Here is a 24,123-nt window from a genome sequence, read left to right on the forward strand (position 1 = left end):
TCCACCTTCCATTCCATTCCATGCCACATTCAATTCCATTCCATTCGATTTCATTCCACATTCCATTCCATTCCATTCCATTCCACATTACATTCCATTCTATTTCACATTCCACTCCCTTCCATTCCACATTCATTTCCATTTATTTCCACATTTCGTTGCATTCTATTTCATTCCATTCCACATTCCATTTCATATTCCATTGAATTGTATTCCTCATTGCATTCCACATTTCATTCCATACCATTCCGTTCCACATTCCATGCCATACAATCCCATTGCATTCCATTCCATATGCCATTCCAATTCATTCCATTTCACATTCCATTCCATTCCACATACCATTCCACATTCCATTCCGCATTCCATTCCAAGATCCAATCCACGTTCCATTCCACATTCCTTTCCAAGTTCCATTCCATTCCATTTCACATTCCATTCCACATTCCATTCCACATTCCTTTCCATTCCATTCCACATTCCATTCCACATTCCACTCCATTCCATACACATTCCATTCCATTCCATTCCACATTCCATTCCACATTCCCTTCCATTCCATTTCACATTCCATTCCATTCCATTCCACATTCCATTCGGCATTCCATTCCATTCCATTCCACATTCCACTCCACATTCCATTCCATTCCATTCCACATTCCATTCCACATTCCACTCCACATTCCATTCCATTCCATTCCACATTCCATTCCATTGCATTCCACGTTCCATTCTCATCCATTTCACGTTCTATTCCATGTTCCATTTCACGTTCCATTCCACTTTCTATCCCACATGCCATTCCATTCCTTTCCAAGTACCATTACACATTCCATTCCACTCCATTCCTCCTTCCATTCCTTTCCATTCCACACTGCAGTGCACATTCCATTCCACATTCCAGTCCACATTACCTTCCATTCCATTCCACATTTAATTCCATTCCATTCCAATTTCTATTCCACATTACTTTCCGTTTCCTTCCATTTCACATTCCATTCCATTCCATTCCAAATTAAATTCCATTACATTCCACATTCCCTTTCATTCCATTTCACATACAATACCGTTTCATTCCATTCCATATTCTATTACATTCCACATTCCATTCCATTCCATTCCACATTCCATTCCAATCCATTCCATTTCATTCGATTCCACTCTCCATTCCATTCCATTGCATTCCACAATATATTCCATTCCTCATTCCATTCCAATCCATTCCACATTCAATTCCATTCCTTTCCATTCCACTCGACATTCCATTCCATTTCATTCTATATTTCATTCCATTTCATTCCATTCCATATTGTATTCCTTTCCACATTCCATTCCATTCCATTCCACATTCCATTCCTTTCCATTCCATTCCAGTCCACATTCCATTCCATTCATTTCCACATTTCATTGCATACCAATAGATTACGTTCCACATTCCATTTCATATTCCATTGCTTTGCATTCCACATTGCATTCGACATTCTAATCCATTCCATTCCATTCCATTCCATTCCATTCCACATTCCATTCCATTCCATTCCATTTCATTCCATTCCATTCAACATACCATTGCCCATTACATTACTTTCCATTCCACTCCACGTTCCATTCCATTCCATTCCATATTCCATTCCATTCCATTCCACATTCTATTCCATTTCCTTCCATTCCACATTCTATTCCATTTTCTTCCATTCCACATTCTATTCCTTTCCACATTCCATTCCATTCCATTCCACATTCCATTAAATTCCATTCCATTCCATTACACTTTACATTCAATTCCATTCCATTCCATTACCAGTTCCATTCCATTCCTTTCTATTCCACATTCTATTCCATTCCACATTCCATTCCATTCCATTCCACAATCCATTCCATTTAATTCAATTTCATTAAACATTCCATTCCATTTCTTTCCATTCCACATTGTATTCCATTCCAAATTCTAGTCGATTCCATTCCACTTTCCATTCCATTGCATTCTATTCCATTCCCTTCCACAATCTAATCCTTTCCATTCCATTCCACATTCCATTCCGTTCATTTCCACATTTAATTGCATTCCATTCCATTCCATTCCACGTAGCATTCCATTCCACATTTCATTCCACATTCCATTCCACGTTCCATTCCACATTCCCTTCCATTCCATTCCACATTCCATTCCATTCCATTCCACATTCCTTTCCATTCCATTCCACATTCCATTCCACATTTGATTTCATTCCATTCCACATTCCATTCCACATTCCTTTCCATTCCAATCCATTCCACATTCCATTCCAAATTCCATTCCACATTCCATTCCATTCCATTCCACATTCCATTCCACTTTCAATTCCATTCCATTCCACGTTCCTTTCCACGTTCCATTCCACATTCCATTCCATTCCATTCCACGTTCCATTCCGTTCAATTCGACGTTCCTTTCCTCGTCCATTCCATTCCATTCCACATTCCATTCCACATTCCATTGCACATTTCATTCCACGTTCCATTCCACATTCCATTCCACGTTCCATTCCACGTTCCATTCCACGTTCCATTCCATTCAATTCCACTTACAATTCCGAATTCTTTTCCATTCCATTCCACTTTCTATTTCACATTCCATTCCACATTCAATTCAACATTCCATTCCACATTCCTTTCCATTCCATCCCACTTTCCATTCCATTCCACAATCTATTCCAAATTCCATTCCATTCAATTCCACATTTGATTCCAATCCGTTGAAATACACTTTAAATTCCATTCCATTTCGCATTCCATTCCATTCCATTCCATTCCTCATTCAATTCCATACCACTCCACATTCCACTCCATTCCATTCCAGTTTCCATTCCACATTCCATTCCACATTCTATTCCACGTTCCATTCCACTTCATTCCAAATTCCATTCCAGTCCATTCCACATTCCATTCCACATTATATTCCATTCAATTCCACATTCCATTCCAAATTCCATTCCATTCAATTCCTCCTTTAATTCCATTCCATTGCATTCCACACTCCATTCCATTCCATTCCCTTTCCATTCCATTCCATTTTGTTCCACATTCCATTCCATTCCGTTCCATTCCACATTCCATTGAATTGCTTTCCACATTCCATTCCACATTCCATTTCACATTCTATTCCACTTTCCATTCGATTTAATTCCACATTCCATTCCATTCAATTCCACATGCCATTTCATGCCATTCCACATTCCATTCCTCATTCCATTCCATTCCATTCCACATTCCATTCCTTTCCTTTCCACATTGAATTCCACATTCCATTCCATTCTATTCCACGTTCCATTCAACATTCCATTTCATTACATTCCACATTCCATTACACATTACAGTACTTTACATTCCACATTCCATTCCACATTCCATACCACATTCAATTTCATTCCATTCCACATTCCATTCCAGATTCCATTCAAATTCCATTTCATATTACATTCCTTTCCATTTCAAATTTAATTCCTCATTCCATTGCATTCCATTCCACATTCCATTCCTTTTCACTACAAATTACATTCCACATTCCATTCCATTCCATTGCACATTCCATTGCACATTCCATTCCACATTCCATTCCGTTCCATGTGACATTTAATTCCAAGTTCCATTCCATTCCATTCCACGTTCCATTCCATTTCATTCCACGTTCCATTCCACCTTTCATTCGACATTCCATTCCACATTACATTCCACATTTCAATCCGTATTCCATTCCACCTTCCACTCCACATGGCATTCCACATTCCATTCGTTTCCTTTCAGCATTCCATTAAACATAACAGTGAAATTCCATTTCTTTCCAATCAACATTCCATTCCATTCCATTCCAAGTTCCATTCCATTTCACATTCCATTCCATTCCATTCCATTTTCCATTCCATTCCATTCCACATGCCCTTCCAATTCCCATTCCACATTGCACTCCATTCCATTCTATTCCACTTTACATTGCATTCCATTCCACATTCCATTCCATTCCGTTCCACTTTCCATTCCATTCCATTGCATTCTATTCCACATTCCATTCCATTCCTTTCCGTGTTCCATTCCACATTCCATTCCACATTCTATTCCATTCCATTCCACATTCCTTTCCTGTCCATTCTGGATTCCCTTCCATTCCATTCCACATTCAATTCCACATTACATTCCTTTCCATTCCACTTTACATTCCACATTACATTCCACGTTACATTCCACATTCCATTACATATTCCATTGCAAGTTCCATTCCATTCCTTTCCACTTTCCATTTCACATTTCATTACACATTCTGTTCCATATTCCATTCCACGTGAACTTCCATTCCATTCCACGTTACATTCCATTACATTCCACGTTCCATTCCACATTACATTCCACATTTCATTCCACGCTCCATTCCACGTTCCATTCCACGTTCCATTACACGTTCCATTCCAGCTTCCATTTCATTTTCCATTCCATTCCATTACAAGTCTCATTCGACATTCCATTCCATTCCACTCCACTTTCATTTCCACATTCCGTCCCACATTCCATTCCACATTCCATTCCGTTCCATTCCAAATTCCATTCCAATTTCCACTCCACATTCCATTACCTTCCATTCCACATTCCGTTCCAGATTCCATTACATTCCATTCCACATTCCATTCCACATTGCATTCCATTCCAGTGCACATTCCTTTTCACATTCCATTCCGTACCATACCACATTCCATTCCATTCCATTCCGCATTCCATTCAATTCCATTAAACATTACATTCCACATTCCACCACACATTCCATTCCACGTTCCATTCCACGTACCATTGCAACTTCCATTTCACTTTCCATTCCATTCCACGTTTAATTCGACATTCCTTTCCATTCCACTTTTTATTCCACATTCCGTTCCACATTCCATTCCACATTCCGTTCCAAATTACATTCCACATTCCATTCCGCTCCATTACACATTCCAGTCCACATTACATTCCACATTCCATCACATTCCATTCTACATTCCGTTCCACATTCCATTACATTCTATTCCACATTCCATTCCATAATGCATTCCATTCCAGTCCACATTCCATTTCACATTCCATTCTGTACCATACCACGTTCCATTCACTTCCATTCCACGTTCCTTTCCACATACCATTCCATTGCATTCAACGTTACATTCCTCATTCCACTGCCCATTCCATTCCACGTTGCATTCCACGTTCCATTCCATTCCATTCCAGGTTCCATTCCATGTTCCATTCCAATCCATTCCACATTCCATTTCACATTCCATTCCACATTCCATTTCTCGTTCCATTCCACGTTCCATTCCACGTTTCTTTCGACGTTCCATTCCATTCAATTCCACGTTCCATTCCACAATCCATTCCATTCCATTCCAAAATCCATTCCGTTACATTCCACTTTCCTTTGCAAATTCCATTCCACATTGCAATCCACATTGCATTCTGTTCCATTCCACATTCCATTCCACATTGCATTCCACATTCCTTACCCCTTTCCATTCCACAATCCATTCCACTTTCCATTTCACATTCCATTCCACTTTCCATTCCATTCCATTCGACATTCCATTCCATTCCATTCCGCACTCATTTCCATTCAATTCCACTTTCCATTAGATTCCATTCCATTCCATTCCACATTCCATTCCATTCCATTCCATTCCATTGCATTCCATTCCACTCCATTCCACATTCCACTCTATTCCAATCCATTCCACATTCCATTCCATTCCATTCTACATTCCATTCCCCCTTCCATTCCATTCCATTCCATGTTCCTTTCTACGTTACATTCCATGTTCCATTCCAATATCCATTCCACATTCCACTCCATTCCATTCCACTTTCCATTCCACATTCCATTCCACATTACATTCCGTTACATTCCACATACCATTCCACATTCCATTCCACATTCCATTCCCTTCGATTCAACTTTCCATTCCACCTTCCACTCCATATTCCATTCCACATTCCATTCCATTACATTTTACATTCCATTCCACCTTCCATTCCACATTCCATTGCATTCTAATTCACAATCCATTCCACATTCCATTCCATTCCACATTCCATTCCACATTCTATTGTACTTTCCTTTCTGCAGTCCATTCCACATTCCAATCCATTCCATTTGACATTCCATTCCACATTCCATTCTCATTCCATTGCAATTCATTCCACATTCCATTTCATTCTAATTCACAATCCATTCCACATTCCATACCATTCCGTTCCATTTCACGTTCCATTCCACATTCCATTCAACATTCCATTCTGCAGTCCATTCCACATTCTATTCCATATTCCATTCTCATTCCATTGCATTCCATTCCACTTTCCAGTCCACCTTCCTATCCATTCCCTTCCACATTTCATACAACATTCTATTCCATTCCATTCCACATTCGATTCTACATTCCGTTCCACATTCCATTCCTCTTTGCATTCCATGATCCATTCCACGCTTCATTCCATGTTGCATTCCATTCCATTCCACGTTCAATTCCATTCCATTCCACGTTCCATTTCATTCCATTCCACATTCCATTCCACATTCCATTTCACATTCCGTTCCACATTCTATTTCACTTTCCATTCCATTCCATTCCATTCCATTACACATTCCATTCCATTCTGTTGCACATTCCATTCCATTTCATTAAGCGATCCATTCCACTTTCCATTCCACATTCAATTCCATTTCATTGTATTCAAAATTCCATTCCAATCCTTTAAACAATGCATTCCACATACCATTCCACATTCCATTCCACTTTCCATTGCATTCCTTTCCATATTCCAATCCATTCCATTCCACATTCCATTCTGTTCCATTCTACATTCCATTCCATTCCATTCCATTCCATTCCACATTAAGTTCCATTGCATTCCACATTCCATTCCATTGCATTCCACATTCCATTCCATTGCATTCTACATTCCATTCCTCTTTCCATTCCAAGTCGCATTCCATGTTCCATTCCACGTCCCATTCCATGTTCCATTCCTTTGCATTCTACATTCCCTTCCATTTCATTCCACAATCCATTCCATTCCATTCCACATTCCATTCAACGTTCCATTCCATGTATCTTTCCACATTCATTTCCACATTGCATTCCAATTTCCATTCCATTCTATTCCACATTCCATTCCAGGTTCCATTCCATTCCATTCCATGTTACATTCCACGTTCCATTCCAGGTTGCATTCTTTTACATTCAACATTCAGTTCCATTCCGTTCCATATTCCATACCATTGCATTCCACGTTCCATTCCACGTTGCATTCCATGTTGCATTCCACGTCCCTTTCCACATTCCATTCCTTTCCATTCCACTTTCCATTGCCATTCCTTTCCAAATTCCATTTCATTCCATTCCACATTCCATTGCACGTTCCATTCCATTTCATTCCACTTTCAATTCCACCTTCCATACCACATTCCATTACACATTGCATTCAAGTCCCATTCCATACCTTTCCAGTTTCCATTCCATGTTCCATTCCACGTTCCATTCTATATTCCATTCCACATTCCAATGCATGTTCCATTCCTTTCTTTCCAACTTCTGTTCCAATTTCCATTCCATAAAATTCCACGTTCCATTCCACTTTCCATTCCATTCCATTCCACGTTCCATTCCACACTCCATTGCCCATTCCATTCCACATTCCATTGCCTATTCAATTCCACATTGCAGTCTCCGTTCCATTCCATTTTCAATTCCAGATTACATTCCACATTCCATTCTATTCCATTCCAAGTTCCATTCCACATTACATTCCATTACATTCCGCTTTCCTTTCAGATTACTTTCCACATTGCATTCCATTACATTCCACATTCCATTCCACATTCCATTGCACATTCCATTCCATTCCACGTTCCATTCAACATTCCATCCCATTCAATTTCACGTTCCATTCCATATTCCATTCCACATTCCATTCCACATTACATTTCACCTTCCATTCCATAATTCGTTCCACATTAAATTCCACGATACATTGCACGTTCCATTCTACTTTCCATTCCATTCCACATTCTTTCCACTTTCCATTCCACATTCCATTCTACGTTCCATTCCACAATCCTTACCACGTTCCCTTCCACGTTCCATTCCACATTCCATTCCATTCCATTCCATGTTCAATTCCACGTTCCATTCCATTCCATTTAACTTTCCATTCCGCATTCCATTGCACATCCCATTCCACGTCCCATTACATGTACCATTCCACTTTCCATTCCACGTTTCTTTCCACGTTCCATTCCATTCCATTCCACGTTCAATTCCACATTCCATTCCATTCCATTCAACTTTCCATTCCACATTCCGTTGCACATCCCATTCCACGTTCCATTCCATGTTCCATTCCACTTTCCTTTCCACGTTCTGTTCCACGTTCCATTCCACATTCCATTCCATTCCACTTTCCATTCCACATAACATTCAACAGTCCATTCCACATTCCATTCCCTTCTATTCCACAATCCGTACCACATTCCATTGCACATTCCTTTCCGTTCCATTCCGCATTCCATTCCGCATTCCATTCCATTCCACTTTCCCGTCCACATTCCGTTCCACATTCCATTTCATTCCATTCAACTTTGCATTCCAAATTCCATTACACATTCCATTCCATTCCTTTCAACTTTCCATTCCGCATTCCATTCTCATTCCAAGCATTTAACTCCATATTCCATTCCACAATCCATTGCATTCCAATTCACTTTCCATTCCACATTCCATTCCATTTCATTCCTTTCCACATTGCATGCCACATTCCATTCCATATTCCATTCCGCAGTCCATTCCACATTCCATTCCACATTCCAATCCACGTTCCATTCTCATTCCATTGCATTTCATTCCACATTCCACTGTGCATTCCTTTGCATTCCATTTCACATGCCGTTCCACATTCTATTCCAACTTCCATTCCATTATATTCCACTTTCCATTCCACATTGCATTCCACTTTCCATTCCACAGTCCATTCCATTCCACATTCCATTCCATTAGTAATTAACATTGAATTCCACATTTCATTCCATTCCATTCCACATTCCATTCCATATTCCTTTCCACATTCCATTCCACATTCCATTCCTTTCCATTCCACATTCCATTCCATATTCCATTCCACATTCCATTCCTTTCCATTCCGCATTCCATTCCATTCCATTCCATTCCATTCCACTTTCCATTCCACATTCCAATAAATTCTATTCCGCATTCCATTACACATTGCAGTCCATTCCATTCCCCATTCCATTCCATTCCAATCCACATTTCATTCCACATTTCATTCCATTCTATTCCACATTCCATTCCATTCCACATTCCATTCCACATTCCCTTCCATTTTCCATTCCATTACATTCCACATTCCATTCCATTCCATTCCACATTCTATTCGATTCGATTCCATTCCATTCCATATTCCATTCCACCTTCCATTCCATTCCATTCCATTCCACGTTCCATTCCACACTCAATTCCACATTCCATTCCGCATTCAATTCCGTTTCATTCCACATTCCATTCCACGTTCCATTCCACGTTCCATTCCATTCCATTTCACGTTCCATTCCACATTCCATTCTATGCCATTCCAAGTTCCATTCCACGTTCCACTGCACTTCCCATTCCATTCCATTCCATTCCTCGTTGCATTCCACTTTCCATTCCACGTTCCATTCCATTCCATTCCATGTTGCACTCAACATTATATTGCATTATATTCCAAGTTCCATTCCACACTCCATTCCACATTCCATTCCACATTCCATTCCCTTCCATTCCACATTCCATTCCTCAATACATTCCACATTCCACTCCACATTTCATTCCATATTACTTTAAAGTCCATTCCACATTCCATTGCACATTCTATTCCATTCCATTCCACATTCCATTCCATTCCGTTCCACTTTGCTTTCCATGTTCCATTCGACATTCCATTCCATTCCATTCCATTCCATTCCACGTTCCATTCCGCACTCAATTCCACATTCCATTCCACGTTCCATTCCCTTCCATTCCACTTTCCATTCCACATTCCATTCCACATTCCATACCCCATTACATTCCGTTGCATTCCACATTCCACTCCGCACTGCATTCCATTCCGTTCCACTTTCCGTTGCGTTCCACTCCACATTCCATTACACATTCCCTTCCATTCCATTTCAAATTGTATTCCAAGTTCCATTCCATTCAATTCCACGATCCATTCCACCTTTCATTCAACATTCCATTCCACATTCCATAACATTGCATTCTATTTTCCATTCCACATTCCATTCCACATTTCATTCCGTTGTATTCCAAATTCCATTGCACATTCTTTCCACATTCCCTTCCACAGTCCATTCCATTCCATTCCACATTCCATTTCACATTCCATTCCACATTCCATTCCATTCCATTCCAAGTTCCATTCTACATTCCATTCAATGATCCTTTCCAAGTTACTTTCCATTCCATTCCACGTTCCGTTCCACATTCCACTCAACATTCCATTCCACGTTCCTTTCTGTTCCATTCCAAGATCCACTCCAGTTTCCATTCCATTCCATTCCACATTCCATTCCACATTCCATTGCACATTCCATTCCACTTTCCATTCCACTTTCAATTCCACGTTCCATTCCACGTTCCATTCCATGTTCCGTTCTATTCCATTCCATATTCTTTCACACATTACATTCCATTCCATTCCACCATCCATTCCACATTCCGTTCCACGTTCCATTCCACATTCCATTCTATTCCATTCTTCGTTCCATTCCACTTTCCATTACAGTCCATTCCACGATCCGTTCCACATTCCATTCCTTGTTCCATTCCTCATTCCTTTCCACTCTGTTCCATAGCATGTTCCATTCCACATTCCATTCTGTTCCATAGCATTTTCCATTCCACATTCCATTCCTCATTGCATTCCACGTTCCATTCCATTCAATTCCACATGCCACTCCACATTCCGTTCCACATTCCAGTCCAAGTTCCATTCCATTCCATTCCATTCCACATCCCGTTCCATTCCAATTTCCATTCCTCATTCCATTCCACATTCCATACGCCATTAAATTCCGTTCCATTCCACATTCCATTCCGCATTCCATTCCATTCTGTTCCACTTTCCATTGTATTCCACTCCACATTCCATTCCACATTCCATTCCATTCCACATTGTATTCCAAGTTCCTTTCCATTCAATTACATGATCCATTACACCTTTCATTCCACATTCCATTCCACATTCCATTCCAAATTCCATTCCACATTCTCTTCCATTCCATTCCACATTGTATTCCAAGTTCCATTCCATTCAATTCCACGATCCATTCCACCTTTCATTCCACTTTCCATTCTACATTCCATTCCACGTTCCATTCCACCTTCCATTCCACGTTCCCTTCCATTCCATTCTACGTTCCATTACACATTGCATTCCATTCCATTCCTTGATCCATTCCACATTCCATTCCAGGTTACATTCCACATTCCATTCCATTCGATTTTACGTCCCATTCCACGTTACATTCCACTCCATTCCACGATCCATTCAACATTCCATTCCACTTTCCATTCCACATTCCATTCCACTCCATTCCACGATCCATTCCACATTCCATTCTACGTTCCATTCCACATTCCATTCAACTCCATAGCACGTTCCAGTCCACATTCCATTCCACATTTCATTCCACGTTCCATTCTGCTCAATTCCGCATGCCACTCTACATTAAATTCCGCATTCCATTCCATGTTCCAGTCCGAATTCCTTTCCATTCCATTCCACATTCCATTCCACATTCCATCCCATTGCATTCCACATTCTATTCCACATTCCTTTCCGCATTCCATTCCATTCCATTCCAGATTCCTTTCCACATTCCATCCATTCCATTCCACAGTTCATTCCACATTCCATTCCATTCCATTCCACATTCCATTCCACTTTCCAGTCCATTCCATTCCACATTCCATTCCATATTCGATTACATTCCTTTCCACATTCAATTCCATTCCATTCCACATTCCATTCCACGTTCCATTCCGTTCCATTCCACGTTCCATTCCACCTTCCATTCCACGTTCCATTCCACGTTCCAATCCACGATCCATTCCATTCAATTTAATATCCCTAAATGTTGCATTCGATTTCATTCCACATTACATTACATTCCGTTCCACATTTTACTCCACATTCCATTCCACATTCCATTCTATTCCATTCCACACTCAATTCCACATTCCGTTCCACATTCCGTTGCATTCCATTCCGCATTCAATTCCATATTCCATTCCACATTCCAATCCATTATATTCCACATTACTTTCCAAATTGCATTACATTCCATTCTACATTTAATTCCACATTCCATTCTACATTGCATTCCACATTGCATTCCATTCCATTCCACATTCCATTCTGCATTCCTTAGCATTCCATTCCATTCCACTCCATTCCATTCCACACTGCATTCCACATTCCAATCCATTCCATTCCACATTCCATTCAACATTGCACTCCATTCCATTCCACATTTCATTCCACATTCCATTCCATTCCATTCCATTCCTGTACATTCTGCATTCCATTCCACATTCAATTACTTTCCATTCCACCTTCCATTTCACGTTCCATTCCACTTTCCATTCCACTCCATTCCACATTGCATTCCATTCCATTCCACATTCCATACCATTCCATTCCATTCCTTTCCGCTTTCCATTATATTCCATTACATATTCTATTCCAGATTCCATTCCTTTCCATTCCACATTCAATTCCACAGTGCATTCCATTCCATTCCACATTCCTTTCCATTCCATTCCATTCTGCTTTCCACTCCATGGGATTCCCCATTCTTTTCCTCATTCCATTCCATTCCATTCCACATTCAATTCCCAATTGCCTTCCATTCCATTTCACATTCCTTTCCTTTCCATTCCACATTCCATTCCATTCCGTTGCACATTCCATTCATTTCCATTCCACATTCCATTCCATATTCTATTCCACGTTCCATTGCACATTCCATTCCACGTTCCATTCCACTTTCCATTCCATTCCATTGCATCTTCCATTCCACGTTCCATTCCGCATTCCATTCCACATTCCACTACAAGTTCCATTCCATTCCATTCCATAGTCCGTACCATTGCATTCCATTCCAATCCATACCGGAATCCATTCCATTCCATTCCACATTCTACTCCACATTCCATTCCATTCTATTCCACATTCCATTCCCCATTCCATTCCATTCCATTCCACATTCCATTTCTTTCCATTCCACATTTCATTCCATTCTATTCCACATTCCATCCCATTCCATTCCGCAATAAATTTATTTCCATTACACATTCCATTCCACATTGCATTCCACTTCCTATTCCGCGTTCCGTTCCACATTCCAATCCACATTCCATTCCATTCCATTCCACTTTCCATTCCACGATCCATTTCACATTCCGATCAACGTTCCATTCCTTTCAGTTCCATGTTCCATTTCATGTTCCATTCCGTTCCATTCCACGTTCCACTCCACATTCCATTCCACATTCCATTCCACGTTCCATTCCAGTTTCTATTCCACATTCCATTCCATGTTTCATTCCAAGTTCCATTCCATGTTCCATTCCTCATTCCATTCCGTTCCATTCCACTTTCCATTACACATTCAAATACACATTCCATTCCACATTCCGTTACGTTCCACTCCACTTTACTTCCACATTCAGTTACATTCCATTCCACATTCCATTTCTCATTCCATTCTACATTCCATTACACATTCCATTCCACATACCATTACACATTCCATTCCTCATTCCATTCCACAGTCAATTCCACATTCCATTCCACAATCGATTCTCATTCCTTTGCATTTCATTCCACATTCCATTCTACATTCCAATGCATTCCAATTCACATGCCTTTCCATATTCTGTTAAACGTTCCATTCCATTATATTCCACATTCCATTCCACATTACATTCCACATTCCATTCTGAAGTCTATTCCATTCCATTGCACATACCATTCCATTCCAATCAACATTCCATTCCACACTTCATTACATTACATTCCATATTCCATTCCACATTGCATTCCACGTGTCATTCCATTCCCTTCCACATTCCATTCCATATTCTATTCCATTCCATTCCACATTCCATTCCAGTCCATTCCATTGCATTCCACATTCAATTCCACTTTCCACTAAATTTTATTCCACATTCCATTCCACGTTCCAGCCCATTCCATTCCATATTCCATTCCATTCCATTCCATTCCACATTCCATTCCAAATTCCATTCCACTTTCCATTCTTCATTCCATTCCATTACATTGCAGGTTCCATTCCACATCCCATTCCACGTTCCATTCCACATTCCTTTACATTCCATTCCACGTTGCATTCTATTTTCCATTCCATTGCATCTCATGTTCCACTCCACATTCCTTTACACATTCCATTCCACGTTCCTTTCCACATTTCATTCCATGTTCCTTTACACGTTCCATTCCACTTTCCATTCCTTTCCATTCGACCTTCCATGCCACATTCCATTCCATTCCATTCCACCATTCACTACAAATTCAATTCCACATTCCTTTCCACATTCCATTCCCTTCCATTACACGTTCCCTTTCACCTTCCATTCCGTTATTATCCACATGCCACTCCACATTACATTTCACGTTCCATTCCACATTCTATTCCACATTCCATTACACCTTCCATTCCATTCCATACCACATTCCATTCCATTCCATTCCACATCCCATTCCATTAAATTCCACATTACGTTCCATTCAATTCCACATTGCATTCCATTCAGTTACATTCCTTTCCAAATTCCATTCCATAGCATTCCGCATTCCATTTTATTCAATTCCATTCCACATACCATTCTATTTCATTCCACATTCCATTCTATTCCATTCCACATTGCATTCCATTCCATTCCTTTTAATTCTACATTCCATGACATTCCATTCCATTCCACATTGCTTTCCTTTCCATTAAATATTCCATTCCATTCCATTCCATATTGCATTCATTTCCATTCCACATTCCATTCCATTCCATTGCCCATTCCATTCCATTCCTTTCCATTCCATTCCACATTCCATTCCACATTCTATTCTCTTGCATTCCACATTCCATTCCGTTCCATTCCACATTCCATTCCAATTTCCATTCCTCATTCCATTCCACATTCCCGTCCATATTCCATTACATTACATTACACATTCCATTCCACATTCCATTCCATTCCATTCCACATTCCATTCCACATTTCATTCCATTCCACTCCAGATTCCATTCCACATTCCATTCCATTCCATTAAACGTCCCATTCCACATTCCATTGCATTCCATTCCAAGTTCCATTCCACATTGCATTCCACATAACATTCCACACTCCATTCCACATTCTATTCCACGTTCCATTCCAGGTTCCTTTCAAAGTTCTTTTCCACGTTCCATTCTATTCCATTATACGTTCCATTCCACATTGCATTCCACTTTCCATTCCACATTCCATACCACAATCCATTACATTCCATTCTATTCCATTCCACATTCCATTCCATTCCAGTCCACATTCTAATCGACATTCCATTTCATTCCATTCCACTTTCCATTGCAATGCTATCCACAGTCCATTCCATTCCATTCCACATTCCATTCCATTCCATATAACATTCCAACTTCCTTTCCATGAAATTCTATTCCACATTACTTTCCACTACATTCCACATTCCATTGCACATTCCATTCCATATTCCATTTCATTGCATTCCACATTCCATTCCACATTCCTTTCTATTCCATTAGACATTCGATTCCATTCCATTCTACCTTCCATTCCATTTCACATTTCATTCAATTTCATTCCACAATCCATTCCATTCCATTCCACATTCCGTTACATTCCATTCCGCATTCCATTCTTTCCATTCCACATTCCGTTACATTACATTCCACATTCCATTCCACCTTCCATTCCATTCCATTCTCTTCCACATTCCATTCCATTCCATTCTATTCCACATTCCATTCTGTTCCATTACATATTAGATTCCATTGCATTCCACATCCCTTTCCACATTCCTTTGCACATTCTATTGATCATTCCATTCCTCATTTCATTCTGTATTCCATTCCACATTCCATTCCATTCCACATTCCATTCCATTACATTCCACAATCCATTGCATATTCCATTCCAAATTCCATTCCATTCCACTCCATATTGCATTCCATTCCACATTCCATTCCATTCCATTCCACATTCCATTCCATTCCATTCCACATTCCATTCCTTTCCATTCCACATTCCATTCCATTCCACTCCATTCAGTTGCACTTTCCATTCCACATTACATTCCATTCAGTTGCGCATTCAATTCCACATTCCATTCCCTTCCATTCCACATTCCATTCCATTCCAATCCATTTCATACCATACCACATTCAATTCTATTGCATTCCATTCCACATTCCATTCCATTCCATATTCCATTCCACATTCCATTCCATTCCACATTCCATTCCACTCCTTTCTCTTTCCATTCTATTACATTCAATTCCAAAAAAACTCCACATTCCAATCCATTCCAATCCATTCCACATTCCATTGCTTTCCATTCCATTCCACCTTCCATTCCACATTCCACTACTCATTCCATTCTACATCCCATTCCATTCCATTCCACATTCCTTTGCACATTCCATTCCATTCCATTCCACATTCCATTCCACATTCCATACCACATTCCATTCCATTCCATTCCACGTTCCATTCCACGTTCCATTAGACGTTCCATTCTGCGATCCATTCCACACTCCATTCCAATCCATTCCACGTTCCATTCCATTCAATTCCACATTCCATTCCATTCCTTTCCACTTTCCATTCCATTGCTTTCCACGTTCCATTACATTCCATTCCATGTTCCCTTCCACTTTGTATTCCATGTTCTATTCTACGTTCCATTGCATTCCATTCCACGTACCATTCCATTGCATTCCAGGTTCCATTTCATTCCATTCCACGTTCCATTCCACTTTCCATTTCACATTCCATTCCACCTTAGATTCCATTCCATTCCACATTCCATTCCTTTCCTTTCAACATACCATTCTATTCAAATACTCATTCCATTCCGTTCAATTACATTCCATTCCAAATTCCATTCGATACCATTCCGCATTCCTTTCCATTCAATTCCATTCCACATTCCATTCCATTCCATTATATATTCCATTCTTTACCATTCCACACTGCATTTCATTCCATTCTTTTTTATTCCACATTCCATAGCATTCCATTCCATTCCACAATGCATTGCTTTCCATTAAATATTCCATTCCATTCCATTCCACATTGTGTTCATTTCCATTCCTCATTCCATTCCATTCCAATGCACATTCCATTCCATTCCTTTCCATTCAATTCCACATTCTATTCTACATTCTATTCCCTTCCATTCCAAATTCCATTCCATTCCATTGCACATTTCATTATATTCCATTCCATTCCATTCCACATTCCATTCCACATTCTATTCCCTTGCATTCCACATTCCATTCCACATTCCATTCCACATTCCATTCCACAATCCATTCCATTCCATTCCACATTCCATTCCATTCCAATCTGTTCCACTCAACATTCCATACCACATTCAATTTCATCCATTCCACATTCCATTCCACATTCCATTCCATTCCATTCCACGTTCCATTCCATGTCCCACTCCACATTCCATTTCACATTCTATTCCACCTTCCACGCCATTCAATTCCAGAATCTATTCCATTCCATTCCATTCCACATTCCATTCCATTTCATTCCACTTTCAATTCCATTACATTGCACATCCCATTCCATTCCATCTCTCATTCCATTCCATTCCATTCCACCTTCCATTCCATTCCATTCCACGTCCCATTTCACATTCTATTCCATTCCTTTCCACGTTCCATTCCATTCCATTCCAAGTTCTTTTCCACATATCATTCCATTCCATTCCACATTCCATTCCATATTCCATTCCATTCCAAGTTCTTTTCCACATTCCATTCCATTCCATTCCACATTCCATTCCATATTCCATTCCATTCCATTCCACATTCCATTCCATTCCAGTCCACATTCCAATCCGCATTCCTTTCCATTCCATTCCATATTGCATCCCACTCCATTCCCTTCCATTCCACATTACATTTAAATCCATTCCACATTGCATTCTACATTCCATTCCCTTCCATTCCACATTCCATTGATTTACTTTCCACATTCCAATCCACATACCATTCTGCGTTCCATTCCATTCCGCATTCCATTCCATTCCATTACACATTCCATTCAAATCCATTCCACATTCCATTCCATTGCATTTCACATTCCATTTCATTCATTTCCATTCCAGTCCACATACCATTCCATTCCACAGTTCATTCCATTCCATTCCACATACCATTACACATTTCATTCCATGGCATTGCACATTCCATTCCATTCCATTCCACATTGCTTCCCATTCCATTGCACATTCCATTCTACATTCCATTCCACATTACATTCCATTACTTTCCACATTTGATTCCACAGTCCTTTCCACATTCAATTCCAAATTCCATTCCATTCCATTCAACATTCCATTCAGCATTGCATTGAATTCCATTTCACATTCCTTTCCACATTCCATTCCAATACATTCCACATTCCATTCCAATCCATTCCACATTCCGTTCCATTCCATTCAATTCCATTCCACATTCCATTCCTTTCCAAATTCCATTCCACTTTCCATTCCATTCCATTGCACATTGCATTCCATTTTGCATTGCAGGTTCCATTCCACGTTCCATTAAATTCCATTCCATATTCCATTACACATTCCATTTCATTCCATTCAACATTCCATTCCACATTCCATTCCATTCCTTTCCACTTTCCATTGCATTCCATTCCACATTCCATTCCACATTCCTCTAAATTCCATTCCACATTCCATTCCACATTCGATTTGATTGCATTCCACATTCCATTCCATTCCATTCCATTCCACATTCCATTCCATTCCACATTCCATGTTCCACTGAAATCCATTCCATTCCAGATGGCATTACATTCCTTTCCACATTCCATGCCATTCGACTCCATTTCATTCCACATTCCATTATATTCCATTCCATTCCATTCCATTCCACATTCCATTCCATTGCATTCCACATTCAATTCCATTATAAACCGTTCCAAATTCCATTCCATTCCATTCCACCTTACATTCCATTCCATTCCACATTCCATTCCAATTTCCCTTCCATTTCATTCCGCATTCCATTTCTTTCCATTCCAACCCATACCTCATTACATTCCACATTCCCTCCCATTCCGTTCCACATTCGATTGCATTCCATTCCTTTCCATTCCATATTCCATTCCATTCCATTCCACATTCCTTTCCATTCCATTCCACATTCAATTGCATACCTTTCCACATTCCATTCCATTTAATAACTCATTCCGTTCCATTCCATACCTCCCAACTTTCCATTTCATTCCATTCCACATTCCATTCGATTCCATTCCACCTACAATTGCATTCCATTCCATAGTCCGTTGCATTCAATAACACATTCCATTCCATTCCCTACCTCTCCACATTCCACTTCATTCCATTCCACAATCTATTCCTTTCAATTCCATTCCATTCCATTTTCCATTCCACATTCCACTCCATTCCATTAAATTCAACATTCCATTTCATTCCACTCCTTTCCATTCCACATTGCATTCCACATTCCATTGCATTCCAATTTCCATTCCATATTCCATTCCATTAGATTCCACATTCCATTCCACTTCTCATTGTTTTCCATTCCATATTCCATTCCACATTTCACATTCCGTTCCATTCCACATTCCATTTCCACTGCAGTCAATTCCATTCCACATTGCATTACATTCCTTTTCACATTCCATGCCATTCAACTCCATTCCATTCCACTTTCCATTATATTCCATTCCATTCCATTCCACATTGCATTCCATTCCATTCCACATTCACTTCCATTATATTCCATTCCAAATTCCATTCCATTCCATTCCACATTACATTCCATTCCAATCCACATTCAATTCAAATTTCCCTTCCATTCCATTCCGCATTCCATTTCTTTCCATTCCAATCCATTCCTCATTACATTCCACATTCACTTCCATTACATTCCACATTCGATTGCATTCCATTCCTTTCCTTTCCAAAATCCATTCCATTCCATTCCACATTCCTTTCCATTCCATTCCACATTCATTTGGGTTCCATTCCGCATTCCATTCCATTCAATAACACATTCGATTCCATTCCATTCCGCATTCCATTCCATTCAATAACACATTCCATTCCATTCCATTCCTCTCCATATTCCATTCAATTCCATACCTCTCCATATTCCATTTCATTCCATTCCACATACCATTCCATTCCATTCCACATACATTTGCATTCCATTCCGTATTCCTTTGCATTCAATAACAACTTCCATTCCATTCCATATCTCTCCACATTCCAATTCATTCCATTCTACTTTCCATTTCTCTCAATTCCATTCCATTCCACATTCCATTCCCTTCCATTAAATTCAACATTCCATTTCCTTCCACTACTTTCCTTTCCGCATTCCATTCCATTCCATCCCACATTGCATTCCATTCCATTCCACATTCCTTTCCACATTCCATTCCACATTCCGTTCACATTCCATTCCATTCCATTCCACAAACGGTTCCACTTTCTATTCCATTCCATTCCACATTCCATTCCACATTCCATTTCATTCCATTCCACCATCCATTCCATTCCATTCCGCATTCCATTCCACATTCCATTCCATTCCATTCTACTTTCCGTTTAACGTTTCATTCCATTGCATTCCACATTCCTTCCACAATCCATTCCATTCCATTCAAGATTCCATTCCACTTTCCATTCTACATTGCATTTCACATTCCATTACATTCCACATTCTATTACACATTCCATTCCATTCAATTCCACATTCCATTCCATGTTCCATTCTACTTTCCAATCAACATTCCATTCCATTCCATTCCGCATTTCATTCCCCATTCCATTCTACATTCGATGCCATATTACCTTCCAATAAAAATTCCTTTCCATATTCCATTCCTTTCCATTCCACATTCCATTCCATATTCCATTCTACATTCCATTCCATTCCATTCCATTCCACATGCCATTCCATTACTTTCCACATTCCATTGCATTCCATTCAACATTCCATTCCATTCCATTCCATTCCACATTCCATTCTATTCCTTTTCACATTCCATTCTTTTCCACATTCAATTCCATTCCTTTTCCCATTCCATTCCATTCCATTCCTCATTCCTTTCGATTACATTCCATTCCGCATTCCTTTCCATTGCATTCCACATTGCATTCCACATTCCCTTACATTCCACTCCATTCCATTCCATTCCATTCCACATTCGATTCCATTCCTTCTCACATTCCATTCTTTTCCATTCCAAATTCCATTCCGCTTTGCATTCCATTCTATTTCATATTCCATCACATTCCATTCCACATGCCATTCCATTCCATTCCACATTCCATTCCATTCCATTCCACATTCCATTCCATTCCATTCAACATTCCATTCCACATTCCATTCCATTCCATTCAACATTCCATTCCACATTCCATTCCATTCCATTTCACATTCCATGCCATTCATTTTCACTTTCCATTCCATTAAATTCCACATTCTATTCCACATTCCATTCGATTCCATTCCACTCCACATTCCTTTCCATTCCATTCCACACTCCATTCCATTCCTTTTCACATTCCGTTCCATTCCATTCCAGATTCCATTCCATTCCACATTCCTTTGAATTCCGTTCCACATTCCATTCTCCATTCCCTTCCATTCCATTCCACTACTTTCCATGTCATTGCATTACACATTCCATTCCTTTCCATTCCATTCCGCAATCCTTTGCTTTCCATTCCATTCCATATTCCATTCCATTCCATTCTATAATCCATTCAATTCCATTCCACGTTCCATTCCATTCCACATTCCAAAGCATTGCATTCCATTCCACATTCCTTTACTTTCCATTCCACATGCCATTCTCCATTCCCTTCCATTCCAATCCATTCCATTCAATTCCATTGAATTCCACATTCCTTTCCATTATATTCCATTCCATATTCCATTCCATTCCATTCCATTATATATTCCTTTCAATTCCATTCCATATTCCATTCTATTCCATTCCATTCCATTCTACAATTCATTCCATTCCATTCCATATCCCCTTCCATTCGATACCACATTACGTTCCACATTCCATTCCATTCCATTCCACATTCCATTCTATATTCCATTCCATTCCGTTCCATTCCAGATTCCATTCAATTCTATTCCACGTTCCATTCGATATTCCATTCCACATTCCTTTCCATTCAATTCCACGTTACATTCAATTGCATTCCACATTCCCTTTGATTCCATTTCACATTCCATTCCAATCCTTTCCATTCCAGTTCACATTCCATTCCATTCCACATTTCATTCCATTCCATTCCACATTCCATTCCACATTTCATTCCATTCCATTGCACATTTCATTCCATTTATTTCCACATTGCTTTCCATTCGATTGAACTTTCCATTCTACATTCCATTCCATATTGCATTACATTTCCTTCCACAAACGATTAAACATTTCATTCCACATTCCATTCCAACTTCCATTCCATTCCATTCTACCTTCCATTCTGCATTCCATTGATTTCCATTTCACTTTCTTTTCCACATTCCATTCCAATCGTTTCCAACTTCCGTTCCATTCCATTCAATTCCATTCCACCTTTCATTTCATTGCATTCCACATTCCATTCCATTCCATTCCATTCCAAATTCCATTCCACATTCCATTACATTCCATTGCACATTGCATTCCATGATCCATTCCACGTTCCATCATATTCCATTCCACACTCCATTCCACATTCCTTTCCTTTCTGTTACACATTCCATTCCACATTCCATTCCATTCCTTTCCACTTTCCATTTCATTGCATTCCACATTCCATTCCCCATTCCACTACATTCCATTCCTCATTCCATTCCAAATTCCATTCCATTCCATTCCATTCCACAGTCCATTCTACTTTCCATTCCATTCCATTGCAGATTTCATTCCATTCCATTCCATTCTAATGCACATTAAATTCCATTCCATTCCACCTTCCTTTCCATTCCATTCCACATTGCATTCCATTCCTTTCCACGTTATATTCCACGTTCTATTCCACCTTCCATTCCACGACCCATTCCTGTTTACACTCCATGTTCCATTCCATTCTATTCCACTTTCCATTCCATGTTCCATTCCACTTTCCATTCCACATTCCATTCCACATTCCATTCCATTCCTTTGCACATTCCATTCCACGACCCGTTGTACGTTCCATTCCATTCCATTCCACATTCCATTCCACATTCCATTCCATTCCACATTTCATTCTACATTCCACTCCATTCCATTAAACATTCCACACCATTCCATTCCACATTCCATTCCACATTTCACTAAATTCCAATCCACATTCCATTGCACATTCCATTCCTGATTGCATTCCACATTCCTTTGCATTCCATTCTGCATTCCATTACAGTCCGTTCCACGTTCCATTCCATTCCATTTCGTATTCCATTCCATTCCATTCCATTCCGTTCCACATTCCATTCCTTTCCATTCCACATCCCATTCCATTCCATTTCAAATTCCATCCTTTCCATTCCATTCCATTCCTCATTCCATTCCATTTCATTCCAAATTTCTTTCCATTCCTTTATATTCCACATTCCATTCCTTTCCATTGTACTTACCAGTCCACCTTCCATTCCATTGCATTCCACATTCCATTCCATTGCAATCCCCATTTCATTTCATTGCATTCCATTCGATTGCATTCCACGTTCCGTTCCTTTCCATTCCATTCTAC

The sequence above is a fragment of the Pongo pygmaeus genome, chromosome 12 (assembly GCF_028885625.2).
Source record: "Pongo pygmaeus isolate AG05252 chromosome 12, NHGRI_mPonPyg2-v2.0_pri, whole genome shotgun sequence".
Classification (NCBI taxonomy): Eukaryota; Metazoa; Chordata; class Mammalia; order Primates; family Hominidae; genus Pongo; species Pongo pygmaeus.